Source organism: Heptranchias perlo, chromosome 17 (genome assembly GCF_035084215.1).
Source record: "Heptranchias perlo isolate sHepPer1 chromosome 17, sHepPer1.hap1, whole genome shotgun sequence".
Lineage (NCBI taxonomy): Eukaryota > Metazoa > Chordata > Chondrichthyes > Hexanchiformes > Hexanchidae > Heptranchias > Heptranchias perlo.
The window spans coordinates 59,778,806-59,797,612 of record NC_090341.1 but is presented as its reverse complement, the minus strand read 5'-3'; the positions used below and the strand labels follow the sequence as shown (position 1 = coordinate 59,797,612).

Sequence of the window (18,807 nt, the reverse complement as noted above, 5' to 3'; positions counted from 1 at the left end):
CTCAATAATCATGCCAAGGGGTGGGAATACTACCTTTAAACAAATGTAAGGAGTCGCACAACACCAGGTTATAGTCCAACGGCTTTATTTGAAATCACAAGCTTTCGGAGCTTTGCTCCTTCGTCAGGTGAAGTCCACCCCAGTCCATCACCGGCATCTCCACATCATACCTTTAAACAACTTGTTTTGACCATTCCAGAACTTGTATGGTTTTATGCAGTGGAAAACACCTATAGATAAGACCAGCTCTGAACCTTGTGTTGAGACAGATTGTGTTTGGTTGGGTTTGAAAGGAAGGCCCCACTTTTGATTTGTGGTGAGGTAGCTGATTTCAGCCAGGCAGGGATGGCCTCAGGGTCCCAGGGCTACGGAAGATATAAACCACCCAGGGTTCCTGCTCTTGATTATGACGTTGTTGCAAAACATGCAGGAGTGTCGGGCAGGAACAGCACCAGCCTCCTTTGTGTACCTATGATTGAATATTCCAGAACTTACCATGTAGGGTCACACAAAAAGAATAACCACCTGGACAAGGTACCAAAGGACTGCTGACGCCAGCGGAACTATACCCCAACCGAGTCAGTGCCTTCAGCAGAGGAGACCAGGACTGGGTTTGAGCCCAATTATGGCCTCTAGATGGTGGTATCATAGTGCAGCACTGCAGTGCACTGGGGTGGCTGGAGTAGAGAGAGAGCTATGTGCCAGGAGGCAGCATATCACAAACAAAATATTGCTTGGGTTCAGTAGCATAGTAGGGTACGGTAGCGTAGTGGTTATGTTACTGAACTAGTAATCCAGAGGCCTGGACGAATAATCTGGAGTCATGAGTTCAAATCCCGCCACGGCAGCTGGGGAATTTAAATTCAATTAATTAAATAAAATCTGGAATAAAAAACTAGTATCAGTAGTGGTGGCCATAAAACTACCGGATTGTCGTTAAAAACCCACCTGGTTCACTAATGTCCTTTAGGGAAGGAAACCTGCCGTCCTTACCCGGTCTGGCCTATATGTGACTCCAGACCCACAGCAATGTGGTCAATTCTTAATCGCCCTCTGAAATCTCGCTACAAAAAGTCATAATAAGAATAAAACTGACGGACCACCCAGCATTGGACCACTAGGCACCGGACACGACAAAGGCAAACCAAGCCCAGTCGACCCTGCAAAGTCTTCCTCACTAACATCTGGGGACTTGTGCCAAAATTGGGAGAGCTGTCCCACAGACTAGTCAAGCAACAGCCTGACATAGCCATACTCACAGAATCATACCTTTCAGCCAATGTCCCAGACTCTTCCATCACCATCCCTGGGTCTGTCCTGTTCCACTGGCAGGACAGACCCACCAGAGGTGGCGATACAGTGATATACAGTCAGGAGGGAGTGGCCCTGGGAGTCCTCAACATTGACTCCGGACCCCATGAAATCTCAAGGCATCAGGTCAAACATGGGCAAGGAAACCTCATGCTGATCAGAAACATGGAAAATAGGAGCTATTCAGCCCTTCAAACCTGCTCCACCATTAAATATGATCGTGGCTGATCCTCCATCTCAATACTATATTCCCGCTCTCTCCTCATACCCCTTGATACCTTTTGTGTCTAGAAATCTATCTAGCTCCTTCTTAAATATATTCAGTGACTTGGCCTCCACAGCCTGTTGTGGTAGAGAATTCCACAGGTTCACCACCCTCTTGAGTGAAGAAATTTTTGCTCATCTCAGTCCTAAATATCGTACCCCTGATCCAGAGACTGTGACCCCCTCATTCTGGACCCCCCAGCCAGGCGAAACAATCTCCCTGCATCCAGTCTGTCTAGCCCTGTCAGAATTTTATATGTTTCAACGAGATCCCCTCTCATTCTTCTAAACTCGAGTGAATACAGGCCGAGTCGACCCAACCTCCCATATGACAGTCCTGCCATCCCAGGAATCAGTCTGGTGAACCTTCGCTGCACTTCCTCTATGGCAAGTATATCCTTTCTTAGGTAAGGAGACCAAAACTCCACACAATACTCCAGGTGTGGTCTCACCAAGGCCCTGTATAACTGCTGCAAGACATCCTTGCTCCTGTACTCAAATCTCTTGCAATGAAGGCCAACATACCATTTGCCTTCCTAAATGCTTGCTGCACCTGCATGATTGTTTTCAGTGACTGGTGTACAAGGACCCCCAGGTCCCTTTATACATCAATATTTCCCAATCTATCACCATTTAAATAATACTCTACCCTACCCCTACCGCCCTCCCTCAGCTGATGAATCAGTCCTCCTACATTTTGAGCACCACTTGGAGGAAGCACTGAGGGTAGCAAAGCACATAACGTACTCTGGGTGGGGGACTTCAATGTTCATCACCAAGAGTGGCTCGGTAGCACCACTGCTGACCTAGGTGACCGAGTCCTGAAGGACATAGCTGCTAGACTGGGCCTGCGGCAACTGGTGAGTGAACCAACACGAGGGAAAAACCTACTTGACCTCATCCTCACCAGTCTACCTGTCGCAGATGCATCTGCCCATGACAGTATTGGTAGGAGTGACCACCGCACAGTCCTCGTGGAGACGAAGTCCCGTCTTCACACTGAGGACACCATCCAACGTGTTGTGTGTCACTACCACCGTGCTAAATGGGATAGATTCAGAACAGATCTAGCAGCTTAAAACTGGGCATCCATGAGGTGCTGCGAGCCACCAGCAGCAACAGAATTGTATTCCAGCACAATCTGTAACCTCATGGCCTGGCATATTCCTCACTCTCTACAATTACCAACAAGCCAGGGGATCAACCCTGGTAGAAGAGCACGTCAGGAACAGCACCAGGTGTACCTAAAAATGAGGTGCCGACCTGGTGAAGCTACAACATAGGACTACATGCATGCTAAACAGCAGAAGCAACATGCTATAGACAGGGCTAAGTGATTCCACAACCAACGGATCAGATCAAAGCTCTGCAGTCCTGCCACATCCAGTCGTGAATGGTGGTGGACAATTGAACAACTAACTGGAGGAGGAGGCTCCGTGAACATCCCCAGCATGTGAGTACAAAAGACAAGGCTAAAGCATTTGCAAGCATCTTCAGCCAGAAGTGCCGAGTGGATGATCCATCTCGGCCTCCTCCCGATATCCCCACTATCACAGAAGCCAGTTGTCAGTCAATTCGATTCACTCCACATGATACCAAGAAACGGCTGAGTGCACTGGATACAGCAACGGCTATGGTCCCCAACAACATCCCGGCTGTAGTGCGGAAGACTTGTGCTCCAGAACTAGCCGCGCCTCTAGCCTAACTGTTCCAGTACAGCTACAACACTGGAATCTACCCGACAATGTGGAAAATTGCCCAAGTGTGTCCTGTTCACAAAAAACAGAACAAATCCAATCTGGCCAATTACCGCCCCATCAGTCTACTCTCAATCATCAGCAAAGTGATGGAAAGTGTTGTCGACACCTATCACGCGGCACTTACTTACCAATAACCTGCTATCGACGTGCAATCAAGCGGCACTTACTCACCAATAACCTGCTCACCAATGCCCAGTTTGGGTTCCGCCAGGACCACTCAGCTCCGGACCGCACGCAGCAGGACCTGGACAACATCCAGGCTTGGGTTGATAAGTAGCAAATACCATTCGCACCAGACAAGTGCCAGGCAATGACCATCTCCAAAAAGAGACAGTCTAACCACTTCCCCTTGACATTCAACGGCATTACCATCACAGAATCCCCCACCATCAAGATCCTGGGGGTCACCATTGACTAGAAACTTAACTGGACCAACTTCATAAATACTGTGGCTACAAGAGCAGGTCAGAGGCTGGGTATTCTGCACCTCCTGACTCCCCAAAGCCTTTCCACCTACAAGGCACACATCAGGAGTGTGGTGGAATACTCTCCACTTGCCTGGATGGTTGTAGCTCCAACAACACTCAAGAAGCTCGACACCATCCTGGACAAAGCAGCCCACTTTATTGGTACCCCATCAACCACCCTAAACATTCATTCCCTTCACCACCAGCGCATCATGGCTGCAGTCTGTACCATCCACAGGATGCACTGCAGCAACTCGCCAAGGCTTCTTCGACAGCACCTCCCAAACCCGCGACCTCTACCACCTAGAAGGACAAGGGCAGCAGGCAGATGGGAACAACACCACCTGCACGTTCCCCTCCAAGTCACACACCATCCTGACTTGGAAATATATCGCTGGGTCAAAATCCTGGAACTCCCTTCCTAACAGCACTGTGGGAGAACCTTCACCACACGGACTGCAGCGGTTCAAGAAGGCGGCTCACCACCACCTTCTCAAGGGCAATTAGGGATGAGCAATAAGTGCTGGCCTTGCCAGCGACGCCCACATCCCATGAGCAAATAAAAAAGTATCTGGCTCAACGTTGAAACGAGGAGAGCAGAAACTCTGGCCCCATTGTTTACGGGGAGGAAGGGAGGGGTCTTGTGGCGGCCGGGAAATGAGGGAACCCGGAGGTCATATTATCATAATATGTTACAGCACAGAAGGAGGTTATTTGGCCTATTGTGCCTGTGCCGGCTCTTTGAAAGAGCTATCCAATTAGTCCCACTTCCCTGCTTTTTCCCCTAGCCCTGTAATTTTTTTCCCTTCGAGAATTTTGTATCCACGCTGCCACTGTCCCTTTAATGCCATGGGCTTTAATTTTGCTTACAAGTCTATTATGTGGTACTTTATCAAGTGCCTTTTGAAAGTCCTTCTACACAACATCAACCGCACTACCCTCATCAACCCTCTCCGTTACTTCATCAAAGAACTAAATCAAGACAAACACGATTTTCCTTTAACAAATCCATACTGACTTTCATTTATTAGCCTATAATTTTCCAAGTGCCAATTAAATTTGTCCCGGATTATTGTGCCTAAGTTTCCCACCACCAACGTTAGGCTGACTGGCCTGTAATTGCTGGGTTTATCCCTCTTTCCTTTTTTGAACTGGGGTGTAACATTTGCAATTGTTCAGTCATCTGGCACTGCCCCCATGTCTAATTAGGATTGGAAAATTGTGGCCAGAGCCTCCACAATTTCCACCTTTACTTCCCTCAGTAACCTAGGATGCATCCCATCTGGACTGGGTGGCTTTTCTACTTTGAGTACTGCTAACCTTTTAAGTACCTCCTCTTTAGCTATTGTTATCCTATCCAATATCACCATCACCTCCTCCTTTGCTGCTACATTGGCAGCATCCTCTTCTCCAGTGAAGACCCATGTGAAGTATTCATTCAATATCTCAGCCAGACCCTCTGCCTCCACAAGAAGATCTCCTATTTTGTCCCTAATTGGCCCTCCCTTTAATTAGCCCTTAACTATTTATATGTTTATAAAAGATTTTTGGATTCCCTTTTATGTTAGCAGCTGATCTATTCTCATACTCTCTCTTTGCTCCTCTTATTCCCTTTTTTTAGATCTCCTCTGTACTTTCTGTATTCAGCTTAGTTCTCTACTGTATTATGAAACCTACACTTGACATAAGCCTCTTTTTTCTGTTTCATTTTAATCTCTATATCTTTGGCCATCCAGGGAGCTCTAACTTTGGATGTCCTTCCTTTCCCACTCATGGGAATGTGTCTACTCTGTACCCAAACCATCTCCTCCTTGAAGGCCTCCCATTGTTCAATTACTGTTTTGCCTACCAGTTTTTGATTCCAATCCACCTGGGCAAGATCCCTTTTTAATTCTCTGAAATTAACCCTCCTCCAGTTTAGTATTTTTACTTTTGATTGTTCTTTGTCCTTTTGGATAATTATTCTAAACCTAATGCTTTTATGATCACTGTTCTCCAGATGCTCCCCCACTGAAACATGCTCCACGTGCTCCACTTCAATCACCGGAACTAGATCCGGCACTGCTTCCTTCCTCGTTGGGCTGGAAACAGACTGATCAAGAAAGTTCTCTTGTACACATTTGAGGAAATCCTCCCCCTCTTTTCCCTTTACACTGTTACTGTCTCAGTCTATATTGGGATAATTGAAGTCCCCCGTTATCACTACTCTATTGTTCTTGCATCTTTTTATAATTTACCTTCAAATTTGCACCTCCTACCCACTATTTGGTGCCGTATAGTATACACCCAGTAGCGTAATAGCTTCTCTATTGTTCCTTAATTCTAACCAAATAGATTCTGCAACTATATCATCCCTTTCCAATGCTATGATAGTTTCTTCGATCAATACTGCCACCCTACCCTCCACCATCACCCCCACCTTTCTTTCTTTCCCTACCTTTCCTGAATACCTTGTAGCCAGGAATATTAAGTCCTCAATCCTCCCCTTCTTTGAGCCAGGTCTCTGTTATTGCCACTATATCATAGTCCCATGTGGCGACTTGAGCCTGCAGCTCACCAACCTTATTTACCATGCTGTGTGCATTTACACACATGCACTCTAATCTCATCTTAGACTACCTTGCATTTCCCCCTATTTGATCTCTCCTATTTCTTGAACTAACACTCTAGTGCTATTTGTCCCTCCCAGTCCTCTGTGCACCTTGCTTCTCCTTTCTAATGTTCCATCCTGGTACCCACCCCCCTGACAAATTAGTTTAAACCCTCCCCCACAGCGCAAGTTAACCTCCCCGCGAGGACATTGGTCCAGGCTCTGTTGAGGTGTAACCTGTCCATCTTTAACAGGTCCTTCTTGCCCCAGAACTGGTCCCAATGCCCCAGGAATCTGAAGCCCTCCCTGCTGCACCATTTCTCCAGCCATGCATTAACCTGTCTTATCCTACTATTCCTTTACTCACTAGCACATGGCACTGGGAGTAATCCAGGGTGTACGACCTTTCGAGGTCCTGCTTTTTAACTTCCTCCTTAGTTCTGAAACTTTGAGTGCAGGACCTCAACCTATGTCATTGTTTCCCACATGGACCACGACTTCTGGCTGTTCCTCTTCCCCCCTCAAAATGTCCTGCACCCTCTCAATCACATTCTTTACCCTGTCACCAGCGAGGCAGCTCACCATGAAGGACTCACGTCGGGGGTTGCAGAAACGCCTGTCCGTCCCCCTGACTATCGAATCCCCTATAACAACTGCATTCCTTGTACCCCCCTGGGGAAGTCGAGACTCCCACAGTGCCGTGGATTTGCTTCTAACTGCACTCCCCCAAGGTGTCAACACCTTCACTGGGATTCAACACTCAATACCTGTTTGGGAGTGCCACAGTCCCAGGGAATTCCTGCACTGCTGCCTGTTCCTCCTAGTCTGTCTGGTGGTCAGCCACTCCCTCTTGGCCTGAACTCTCCATAGCTGTGGGGTGACCACCTACTGAAAGATGCTATACACAAAACTCTCAGCTTCCCGTATGCACTATAGTGACACCAGCCGCCCCTCAAGCTCAGAAACTCTGAGCTCGAGCTCGAGCATTTGGCGGCACTTCAAACCTAGCACAAAAGAAGACAGTAGTGGTTGCTGGAGGCCAATCATCTCAGCCCCAGGACATTGCTGCAGGAGTTCCTAAGGGCAGTGTCCTAGGCCCAACCATCTTCATCTGCTTCATCAGTGACCTTCCCTCCATCACAAGGTCAGAAATGGGGATGTTCACTGAGGATTGCACAGTGTTCAGTTCCATTCGCAACCCCTCAGGTAATGAAGCAGTCCGTGCCCGCGTGCAGCAAGACCTGGACAACATCCAGGTTTGGGCTGATAAGCGGCAAGTACCATTTGCACCAGACAAGTGCCAGGCAATGACCATCTCCAACAAGAGACAGTCTAGCCACCTCCTTTGACATTCAATGGCATTACCATCACCGAATCCCCCACCATCAACATCCTGGGGGTCACCATTGACCAGAAACTTAACTGGACCAACCACATAAATACTGTATCTACAAGAGCAGGTCAGAGGCTGGGTATTCTGCGGCGAGTGACTCACCTCCTGACTCCCCAAAGCCTTTCCACCATCTACAAGGCACAAGTCAGGAGTGTGATGGAATAGTCTCCACTTGCCTGGATGAGTGCAGCTCCATCAACACTCAAGCAGCTCGACACCATCCAGGACAAAACAGACAGCTTGATTGGCACCCTAACCACCACCCTAAACAATCACTACCTCCACCACCGGCACACCATGGCTGCAGTGTGTACCATCCACAGGATGCAATGCAACAACTCGCCAAGGCATCTTCGACAGCACCTCCCAAACCCTAGAAGGACAACGGCAGCAGGCACATGGGAACAACACCACCTGCACGTTCCCCTTCAAGTCACACACCATCCTGATTTAGAAATATATCACCGTTCCTTCATCGTCGCTGGGTCAAAATCCTGCAACTTCCTAGCTAACTGTGGGAGAACCTTCACCACACGGACTGCAGCGGTTCAAGAAGGCGGCTCACCACCACCTTCTGAAAGGCAATTAGTGATGGGCAATAAATGCCGGCCTCGCCAGCGACGCCCACATCCCATGAACGAATAAAAAAAAATGCACATGTTTTTCAGGACACACAAAGTGTTCTGGAGTTTCCACATGGCACAGGATGTGCATGTGTTGAGCCCCAGCCCCAACGAAATACGTATGTGGTATATGTTAATGATTTCGACCTGAATTAAGAGGCATGATTAAGAAGTTTGCAGATGATACAAAAATTAGCTGTGTGGTTGATAGAGGAGGAAAGCTGTAGATTGCAGGAAAATATCAATGGACTGGCCAAGTGGGCAGAAAAATGGCAAATGGAATTCAATCTGGAGAAGTGTGAGGTAATGTATTTGGGGAGGGCAAACAAGGCAAGGGAATACACAATAAATGGGAGGATACTGAGAGGTGTTGAGGACCAGAGGGACCTTGGAGTGCATGTCCACAGATCCCTGAAGGTAGCAGGACAGCTAGATAAGGTGATTAAAAAGGAATGCGGGATACTTTCCTTTATTAGCTGAGGCATAGAATATAAGAGCTAGAACTGTATGAAGGACTAGCTAGGCCACGGCTTGAGTACTGCATACAGTTCTGGTCACCACATTACAGGAAGCATGTAATTGCACTAGAGAGGGTACGGAGGAGATTTACGAGGATGTTGCCAGGACTGGAGAATTTTAGCTATGAAGAAAGATTGGATAGGCTGGGGTTGTTTTCTTTGGAACAGAGGAAGCTGAGGGGTGATTTAATTGAGGTGTATAAAATTATGAGGGCCCTAGGTAGACTGGATAGGAAGGACCTATTTCCCTTAGCAGAGAGGTCAATAACCAGGGGGCATAGATTTAAAGTAATTGGTAGAAGGATTAGAGGGGAGCTGAGGAGAAATTTTTCACTCAGAGGGTGGTGGAGGTCTGGAACTCACTGCCTGAAAGGATGGTGGAGGCAGAAACCCTCAACTCATTTAAAAAGTACTTGGATATGCACTTGAAGTGCCATAACCTACAGGGCTACAGACCAAGTGCTGGAAAGTGGGATGATTAGGTTGGGTGGCTCATTTTCATCTGGCGCGGTCCAGATGGGCCGAATGGTCTCCTTCTGTGCCGTAAATTTTCTATTATTCTATGATATCGGTAATTTACCCCTGCCGCTATTGCTTGTGTTGTGATACCAGTTTTTGATTTTTCTGTCTGCTTCAGACAAACCGCTCACTACTTTATGGTCTCTCTCAGGTCCCGCTCTCTCACTCCGTTTAATGGTCTCTCTCAGGTCCCGCTCTCTCACTGCTTCATGGTCTCTCTCAGGTCCCGCTCTCTCACTGTTTTATGGTCTCTCAGGTCCCGCTCTCTCACTCCGTTTAATGGTCTCTCTCAGGTCCCGCTCTCTCACTCCGTTTAATGGTCTCTCTCAGGTCCCGCTCTCTCACTGCTTCATGGTCTCTCTCAGGTCCCGCTCTCTCACTGTTTTATGGTCTCTCAGGTCCCGCTCTCTCACTCCGTTTAATGGTCTCTCTCAGGTCCCGCTCTCTCACTCCGTTTAATGGTCTCTCTCAGGTCCCGCTCTCTCACTGCTTCATGGTCTCTCTCAGGTCCCGCTCTCGTACTGTTTTATGGTCTCTCTCAGGTCCCGCTCTCTCACTGCTTCATGGTCTCTCTCAGGTCCCGCTCTCTCACTCCATTTTATGGTCTCTCTCAGGTCCCGCTCTCTCACTTCATTTTATGGTCTCTCTCAGGTCCTGCTCTCACTCCATTTTATGGTCTCTCTCAGGTCCCGCTCTCTCACCGTTTTATGGTCTCTCTCAGGTCCCGCTCTCTCACGGATCGTCCCGGGAATCAGGGGTGTAGGGGTCGACCTGCAGGGGGGAATTACGCAGGCGGGGTCGCGGATGCGGGGAGGGGGCGGTTCCCTGGATCGCGTGTTGTGGGGCGGGGGGTTTTATCGCGGGCACGTGGGGGGCAGTATCGCGGGGATTCGTGGGGTTGGGGTGGGGGTGTGGCAGTGGATTTGTGGGGTGGGTCACGGCAGTTTACCTTGGGGGGCTGGGGGGAAGCGCTTCAGCTCCTCCTGGCTCACAAGCCGTGCTGGAAAGACACTTACCTGCTAGATCTGACTGTTCTTGCCTCCCTTCATCTGCTGGTTTTCTCGAGCCCAGGGAACCCCAGCGCACAGTCGTTAAATGTGAAAGACTGCTAAAAATCTGAGGCTCGCATCCTCGTTAACATATTTAAATTACTGACCTTCCTCTCAACAGCAGGTTACTCACTCCACTCCCCAACCCGCCTCGATTAAACCGGAACAAGGCAAGTTTGCAGTGGGTTGGGGTCTGCTTTCAGATTTTTAATAATTTAACTCCTTCGGACCCCTCTCCCACCTCTCCAGGGGGTTTAAAATTTCCCCTCCATGTCTAGCACTCTACTTCATACCATGTTAATCCAAGCATCGTAGTGCTCCAAATAAAATGATCCAAAGAACCAGGATTGCATCAGAGAATAAAACATTCAAATATCAAAATGAAATAAGTTTGAACTTCATTTAAGGCTGAAAAACTGGCATTTATGAGGCAGGCTTTTTGTGAGCCTTCCCTGGAGGCACATTGTTCCTTTTAAGCTTTTCCCAATGGTGTTTGACCTGTACATGGTAATGGGGCTCTAACAATCAACTGAAATCACTGCAGAGCATATGGGAGGCTGAGAACTTCTTGGAGCACAAGTTCCAGGAGGCGGTCACCCCACAGCTATAGAGAGTTCTGGAGGACAGTAAGTGGGTGACCATCCGGCAGGGTAGGAAGAGGCAGGCAGTGCAGGAATTCTCCCAAAGTGTGGCACTCTCAAACCGGTTTTCAGTACTGAATACTGGTGAGGGTGATGACAACTTGAGGCAGTGCAGACTAGAGCACATCCACGGCACCGTGGGGCAAATGACTGCACAGGGGGGCATAGCGATGTGTAGAAATGCAGTGGTCATAGGGGATTCAATAGTCAGGGGGACAGACAGACGTTTCTGCAACGGCCGAAGTGAGTCCCACATGGTGTGATGTCTCCCTGGTGCCCTGGTAAAGGACATCACTGAGAGGGTGCAGAACATTTTGAGGGGGGAAGGGGAACAGCCAGAAGTCGTGGTCCACGTGGGAACCAATGACATAGGAAGGAAAATGATTGAGGTCCTGCATTCAAAGTTTCTGGAGCTAGGGAGGAAGTTAAAAAGCAGGACCTCAAAGATAGTAATCTCTGGATTACTTCCTGTGCCATGCTGTAGTGAATATAGGAATAGTAGAATAAGGCAGGTGATAATGCATGGCTGGAGAAATGATGCAGGAGGGAGGGCTTCAAATTCCTGGGTATTGGGATCAGTTCTGGGGTAGGAGGGATCGGTCCAAGATGGACGGGTTGCACCTCAACAGGGCTGGGACTAATGTCCTCGCAGGGAGGTTAACTAGTGGTGTGGGGGAGGGTTTAAACCAATTTGGCAGGGGGATGGACGCCAGGTTGAACCATCAGAGAGGAGATACAAGATGCATAGAGGACTGGGAGAGACAAACAACATTAGAATAAAGAGTAGTTCAGAAATAGGAGGGATGCGAAAGGGGGAAATTGCAAGGCAGACTAGGATGGGTATGGAGTGCATATGCGTAAATGCACGTAGCGTGGTAAATAAGGTTGGTGAGCTGTAGGCTCAAGTAGCCACATGGGACTATGATATAGTGGCAATAACAGAGACCTGGCTCAAACAAGGGGAGGAATGGGCACTTAATATTCCTGGCTACAATGTATTCAGGAAAGATAGGGAAGGAAAAAAGAAGAGTACAGTGTTGATCAAAGATATTGTTATAGCACTAGAAAGGGATGATGTAGTTGAGGGGTCAAAGACAGAATCAATTTGGTTAGAATTAAGGAACAATAGAGGAGCTATTACTATAGTGGGAAGAAGATAGAGGAGCAAATTTGCAGGCAAATTGCAGAAAGATGCAAGAACTTTAGAGTAGTGATAATGAGGGACTTCAATTATCCTAATATAGTCTGGGAAAATAAGTGTAAAAGGCAAAGAAAGGGAGGAATTCCTGAAATGTGTACCAGAGAAATTTCTTGATCATTATGTTTCCAGCCCCACACGAAAGGAAGTAGTGCTAGTTCTAGGGAATGAAGTGGGGCAAGTGGAGCATATTTCAGTGGGGGAGCATTTAGGAAACAGTGATCACAATATCTTTAGATTTAGAGTAGTTATGGAAAAGGACAAGGCAAAGTCAAATGTGAAAATACTCAATTGGAGGAGGACTAATTTCACTGAGTTGAAAAGGGATCTGACCCAGGTGGATTGGAATCAAAGATTGGCAGGTAAAACAGAAAATGAGCAATGGGAGGAACTCAAGGAGGAGATAGTTAGGGTACAGACTAGATACATTCCCATGAGTGAGAAAGGAAGGGTTTCCAAAGCTGGAGCTCCCTGGATGACTAATGATATAGCGATTAAAATGTAACGGGAAAAGGAGGCTTATGATAAATGTTAGGTTCGGGTTCAGTAGAGAACCAAGCTGAATACAAAAAATACAGGGGATCTTTTTGTGGTAGCAGAGGGCATGGCTGGGGTACTTTGCATCTGTCTTCACTAAAGAGGATGCTGCCAATGTCACAGTAAAGGAGGAGGTAGTAGAGAAATTTGATAGGCTATAAATAGATAAAGAGGAGGCACTAAAAAGGTTAGGAATCTTACAACACCAGGTTATAGTCCAACAAATTTATTTTAAAATCACAAGCTTTCGGAGATTATCTCCTTCGTCAGATGATTGAATGAAAAGGTTCTCAAATCGCATATCTTATACGATGTTGGGACAGCATCACACCAATCAAAAGGTGTCGTTGTTATTCAAACAGGCCAGTCACGGAGAACAGCACGTCCCAGTACACTCGATATACATTGTGTCTTTTACACAGGCAGGCAGAAAGAAACTCAAAATGGCAGAGAGAGAGAGAATTTTAAAAAACATATAAATTTTTTCCCCCTTTTTGCTGGTGGGGTTACGTGTAGCGTGACATGAACCCAAGATCCCGGTTGAGGCCGTCCTCATGGGTGCGGAACTTGGCTATCAACTTCTGCTCGACGATTTTGCGTTGTCGTGTGTCTCGAAGGCCGCCTTGGAGAACGCTTACCCGAAGATCAGTGGCTGAATGTCCTTGACTGCTAAAGTGTTCCCCGACTGGGAGGGAACCCTCCTGTTTGGCGATTGTTGCGCGGTGTCCGTTCATCCGTTGTCGCAGCGTCTGCATGGTCTCGCCAATGTACCATGCTCCGGGGCATCCTTTCCTGCAACGTATGAGGTAAACAACGTTGGCCGAGTCACAGGAGTATGAACCATGTACCTGGTGGGTGGTGTCCTCTCGTGTGATGGTGGTATCCGTGTCGATGATCTGGCATGTCTTGCAGAGGTTGCCGTGGCGGGGTTGTGTGGTGTCGTGGACGCTGTTCTCCTGAAAACTGGGTAACTTGCTGCGAACGATGGTCTGTTTGAGGTTGGGTGGCTGTTTAAAGGCGAGCAGTGGAAGCGTGGGGATGGCCTTAGCAAGGTGTTCGTCGTCATCGATGACATGTTGAAGGCTGCGGAGAACATGGTGTAGTTTCTCCGCTCCAGGGAAGTACTGGACGACGAAGGGTACTCTGTTGGTTGCGTCCCGTGTTTGTCTTCTGAGGAGGTCTATGCGATTCTTCGCTGTGGCCCGTCGGAACTGTCGATCGACAAGTCGAGCGTCATATTCCGTTCTTACGAGGGCGTCTTTCAGCGTCTGTAGGTGTCCATCGCATTCCTCCTCGTCTGAGCAGATCCTGTGTATTCGCAGGGCCTGTCCATAGGGGATGGCCTCTTTGACGTGGTTGGGGTGGAAGCTGGAAAAGTGGAGCATCGTGAAGTTGTCCGTGGGCTTGCGGTAGAGTGAGGTGCTGAGGTGCCCGTCTTTGATGGAGATTTGTGTGTCCAAGAAAGAAACCGATTCTGAGGAGTAGTCCATGGTGAGTTTGATGGTGGGATGGAACTTGTTGATGTTATCGTGTAGTCTCTTCAGTGATTCTTCGCCGTGGGTCCATAGGAAGAAAATGTCGTCGATGTATCTGGTGTATAGCGTTGGTTGGAGGTCCTGTGGAGTGAAGAAGTCCTGCTTGAACTTGTGCATGAAAATGTTGGCGTATTGGGGTGCGAATTTGGTCCCCATGGCTGTTCCGTGTGTTTGGGTAAAGAACTGGTTATTGAAGGTGAAGACATTGTGATCCAGGATGAAGCGGATGAGTTGTAGGATGGCGTCTGGAGATTGGCTGTTGTTGGTGTTGAGTATTGATGCTGTCGCAGCGATGCCGTCATCGTGGGGGATACTGGTGTAGAGTGCCGAGACGTCCATCGTGGTGAGAAGTGTTCCTGGTTCAACTGGTCCGTGGGTACTGAGTTTTTGTAGGAAGTCTGTAGTGTCGCGACAGAAGCTGGGGGTTCCCTGTACGATGGGTTTCAGGATGCCCTCGATGTATCCAGAGAGGTTCTCACACAGGGTTCCGTTGCCTGATACGATAGGACGTCCGGGTGTGTTGGCTTTGTGTATCTTTGGGAGGCAGTAGAAGTCTCCCACGCGGGGAGTACGTGGGATGAGAGTGCGTAGGATGCTTTGAAGGTCTGGATCGAAGGTCTTGATCAGTTTGTTGAGCTGGTGGGTGTGTTCTTTGGTCGGATCTGCGGGTAACCGTCTGTAGTGTTCCTGGTTGTCCAGTTGTCGGTATGCTTCTTTGCAACAGTCCATTCTGTTCTGTATGACAATGGCTCCTCCTTTGTCCGCTGGTTTGATGACGATGTTTCGGTTGGTCTTGAGAGCGTTGATGGCGTTGCGTTGTGCTCGGGTGACATTCTGGACTGTCTTCTGAGTGCGCCTGATGAATCTGGCATTGACGCATTTCCTGACAGCTTGGGCATACATGTCAAGCTGAGGGTAGCGACCCTCCGGAGGAGTCCAGTTTGACTCTTTCCTCTTCGGTTGCTGTACCGTGGATCCCTCTGTCTGCTGTTCTGGATCATTGATTGTCTCATTGGGTTCACTGTTGAAATCTTGGGGTTTGTGGTAAAATTCCCAGAGCCTCATTCTCCTGATGAATTCCTCTGTGTCCGCCGCGAGACCGATGCGGTCCATTTTGGTGGTGGGGCAGAAATTGAGCCCTCGGCTGAGAACCTCGATTTCGTCTGGTTGAAGGGTGTGGTCGGACAAATTGATGATAGACTTCCCTGTGGTTGTAACCGTGGTACCGGGGGAGGCTTGGTCGTTGCTGGTGGTGATGCCGAGTTTCTCAAGCTTCCTGCTCTTGGTTTTCATGTAGGCAGTGTAGTTCCGTTGCCTCGTCTGTTTGGCGGTATATCGTAGCTGGTCTGCTGTGTCCTGAGTACAGGTTGAGAGTATGGACTCTATCTTGGTTTCGAGGTTGTGGCGTCTGCTGTAGAGTTGGTGTATGAGATGGTTGCAGAGTGTGCGAGAGGTACGGCGGCAGAGTCTCTCAGCGTAATCCGAGTTGTATGTGGACTTGAGTGGGTTCTTGATCTGTAGTCCTTTCGGGATCTTGTCTGCTTTCTTGCAGCTCTGTAAAAACTTGATGTCTGTGTCGATATGCGCAATCTTCATGGAGATCCTTAACACTGTGAGCCGGCAGTTTGTGGTGTCGATAGTAGCCATGATGTGGAGATGCCGGTGATGGACTGGGGTGGACAAATGTAAGGAATCTTACAACACCAGGTTATAGTCCAACAAATTTATTTTAAAATCACAAGCTTTCGGAGATTATCTCCTTCGTCAGATGATTAAAAAGGTTGGCAGCGCTCAAAGTAGAAAAGTCATCTAGTCTGGATGGGATGCATTCTAGGTAGCTGAGGGAAGTAAGGGTGGAAATTGCGGAGGCTCTGGCCACAATTTCAGACTTAAAGGTAGTTACTCAGACTGGCAAAAGGTGGAAAGTGGTGTTCAACAAGGATCAGTGCTGGGACCACTGTTGTTCATCATTTACATAAACGATTTGGACTCGGGAATCGGAAGTACAATTTCAAAATTTGCGGATGACATCAAGTTGGAGGGTATAGTTAATACCATGGAAGATTTATAAGGATGATACCAGAACCGAGAGGTTATACCTATGAAGAAAGATTGAGCAGACTGGGGCTCTTTTCTCTATAAAAGAGAAGACTTGAGGGGTGACCTGATAGAGGTCTTTAAGATTATGAAAGGGTTTGATAGGGTAGATGTAGAGAAGATGTTTCCACTTGGGGGGGGGGGGAACCAGAACTAGGGACCATAAATATAAGATAGTCACTGATAGCCTCCGAAAGCTTGTGATTTTCAAATAAAACAGTTGGACCATAACCTGGTGTTGTAAGATTCCTTACACTAATAAATCCAATAGGGAATTCAGGAGAAACTTCTTTACCCTGAGGTGGTAAGAATATGGAACTTGCTACCGCAAGGAGTAGTTGAGGTGACTAGCATAGATGCATTTAAGGGGAAACTAGATAAACACATGAGGGAGAAAGGAAATGCTGATAGGGTTAGATGAAGTAGGTAGGGAGGAGGCTCGTGTGAAGCATAAACACTGGCATAGTGTTGGGTGTGGTGCCAGAGGACTGGTGAATTGCAGATGTTACACCCCTGTTGAAAAAAGGGGAGGGAGATAAACCGGACAACTATAGGCCAGTCATCCTAACTTCGGTGGTAGGGAAACTTTTAGAGACAATAATCTGGGACAAAATTAATTGGCACTTGGAAAAGTATGGGCTAATAAATGAAAGTCAGCACGGATTTGTTAAAGGAAAATCGTATTTGACTAACTTGATTGAGTTCTTTGATGAAGTAACGGAGAGGGTTGATGAGGGTAGTGAGGTTGATGTGTATATGGACTTTCAAAAGGCATTTGATAAAGTACCGCATAATAGACTTGTAAGCAAAATTTATGCTCATGGGATTAAAGGGACAGTGGCAGCGTGGATACAAAATTGGCTAAAGGACAGAAAGTAGTGGTGAACGGTTGTTTTTCAGACTGGAGGGAAGTATACAGTGGGTCTACAGGAGTCTACAGACCCCAGGGGTCTGTGTTGGGACCACTGCTGTTTTTGATATATGTTAATGACCTGGACTTGGGTATAGAGGGTATAATTTCAAAGTTTGCAGATGACCCGAAACTCGGAAATGTAGTAAACAATGTGGAGGATAGTAACAGACTTCAGGAGGATATCGACAGACTGGAGAAATGAGCAGACACATGGTAGATAAAATTTAATGCAGAGAAGAATGAGGAGAGGCAATATAAACTTAAATGGTACAATTTTAAAGGGGGTGCAGGAACAGAGAGACCGGGGTGGGGAACATACACAAGTCTTTGATGGTGGTAGGACACCAGCCCTAGATTGATTATATTACAGGGCTGGCACAGGAGTCGTGGCTGTAATGTTAGTTAGGACCACTCTCCAACTCCAGCTAAATCTGCCTGATCCAACTTTAGAATTCCAACACATTGCACTGCTTCTCATTCACGTCTGGATTCAAGCTCGGGCTGTTACACTATTATCTATTTTGTATAGCTGGGCACAGTAAAGGTATACACTACTTTCTCAAACAGCCGAATACCATCTGAAGATTTTTTTCTTTTTCTGAGAAGATTAAATTGGTGAAAGAAAATTAGTGTTTTGGCAATGAGTGAGAAGCACTCTAAAAGACTTCAAGGGGACATGGATAGTTAGTGGAATTGGCAGACAGGTGGTAGTTGTAATTTAATGCAGAGAAGTGTAAAGTGAAGGAGTAAGCGTAAAAACTCAATGGAAAGATGCCGAAGAGTGTGGTGGAACAGACACCTAAGGGTGCAAGCGCGGGTAGATAAATCCATGAAAAAGGCCAATAGCATTTTGGTTTTCGTGAGTAAAGGGGGAATTATATTTTGTATAAGGCAATAGGTAAGAGACAGATAGAGTATTGTGCACCCCATTATAGAAAGGATATTAAAGCCACAGTGTAGATTCACTAGGACAATGGCAAAGATGGGAAACTATAGTTATAAGAAGAGACTTGAGATACTGGGACCATTTCCACTGGAGCAGAGAAGGCTAAGAGGAGATTTAATAAAGGTTATTAAAATGATGAAGAGTTTTGATTGAGCGAATAGGGAACGACTATTTCCCCTGGTTGGCGAGTCAGTGACAGGAGCCATCAATTTAAAATTGTCACTAAGAATGAGGAGAGAGGAGAAATTGCTTTACACAGAGACTGCTTGAAGCAGACACCACTGCATTTTTAAGGGAAAATTGGATAAACATTTGAAACTGAGGAAGATACAGGGCTATGGGAGAGCACAAGTCCATGGGATTAGTTTTTGGATTGCTGTAACAAAGAGCATACACGATGGGCTGAACGACCTACTGCTTTGCTGTAAACTTCTATGGTTCAATGG

The 18,807-nt window shown here is 47.3% G+C and overlaps 1 protein-coding gene across 4 annotated transcripts in view; it reads left to right on the top strand.

The window, feature by feature from the left end:
• The window catches only part of ift122 (intraflagellar transport 122 homolog (Chlamydomonas)), a 161,129-nt gene that overhangs the window by 96,042 nt on the left and 46,280 nt on the right, over positions 1 to 18,807 (top strand). The gene's annotated exons all lie outside the window — the stretch shown is intronic.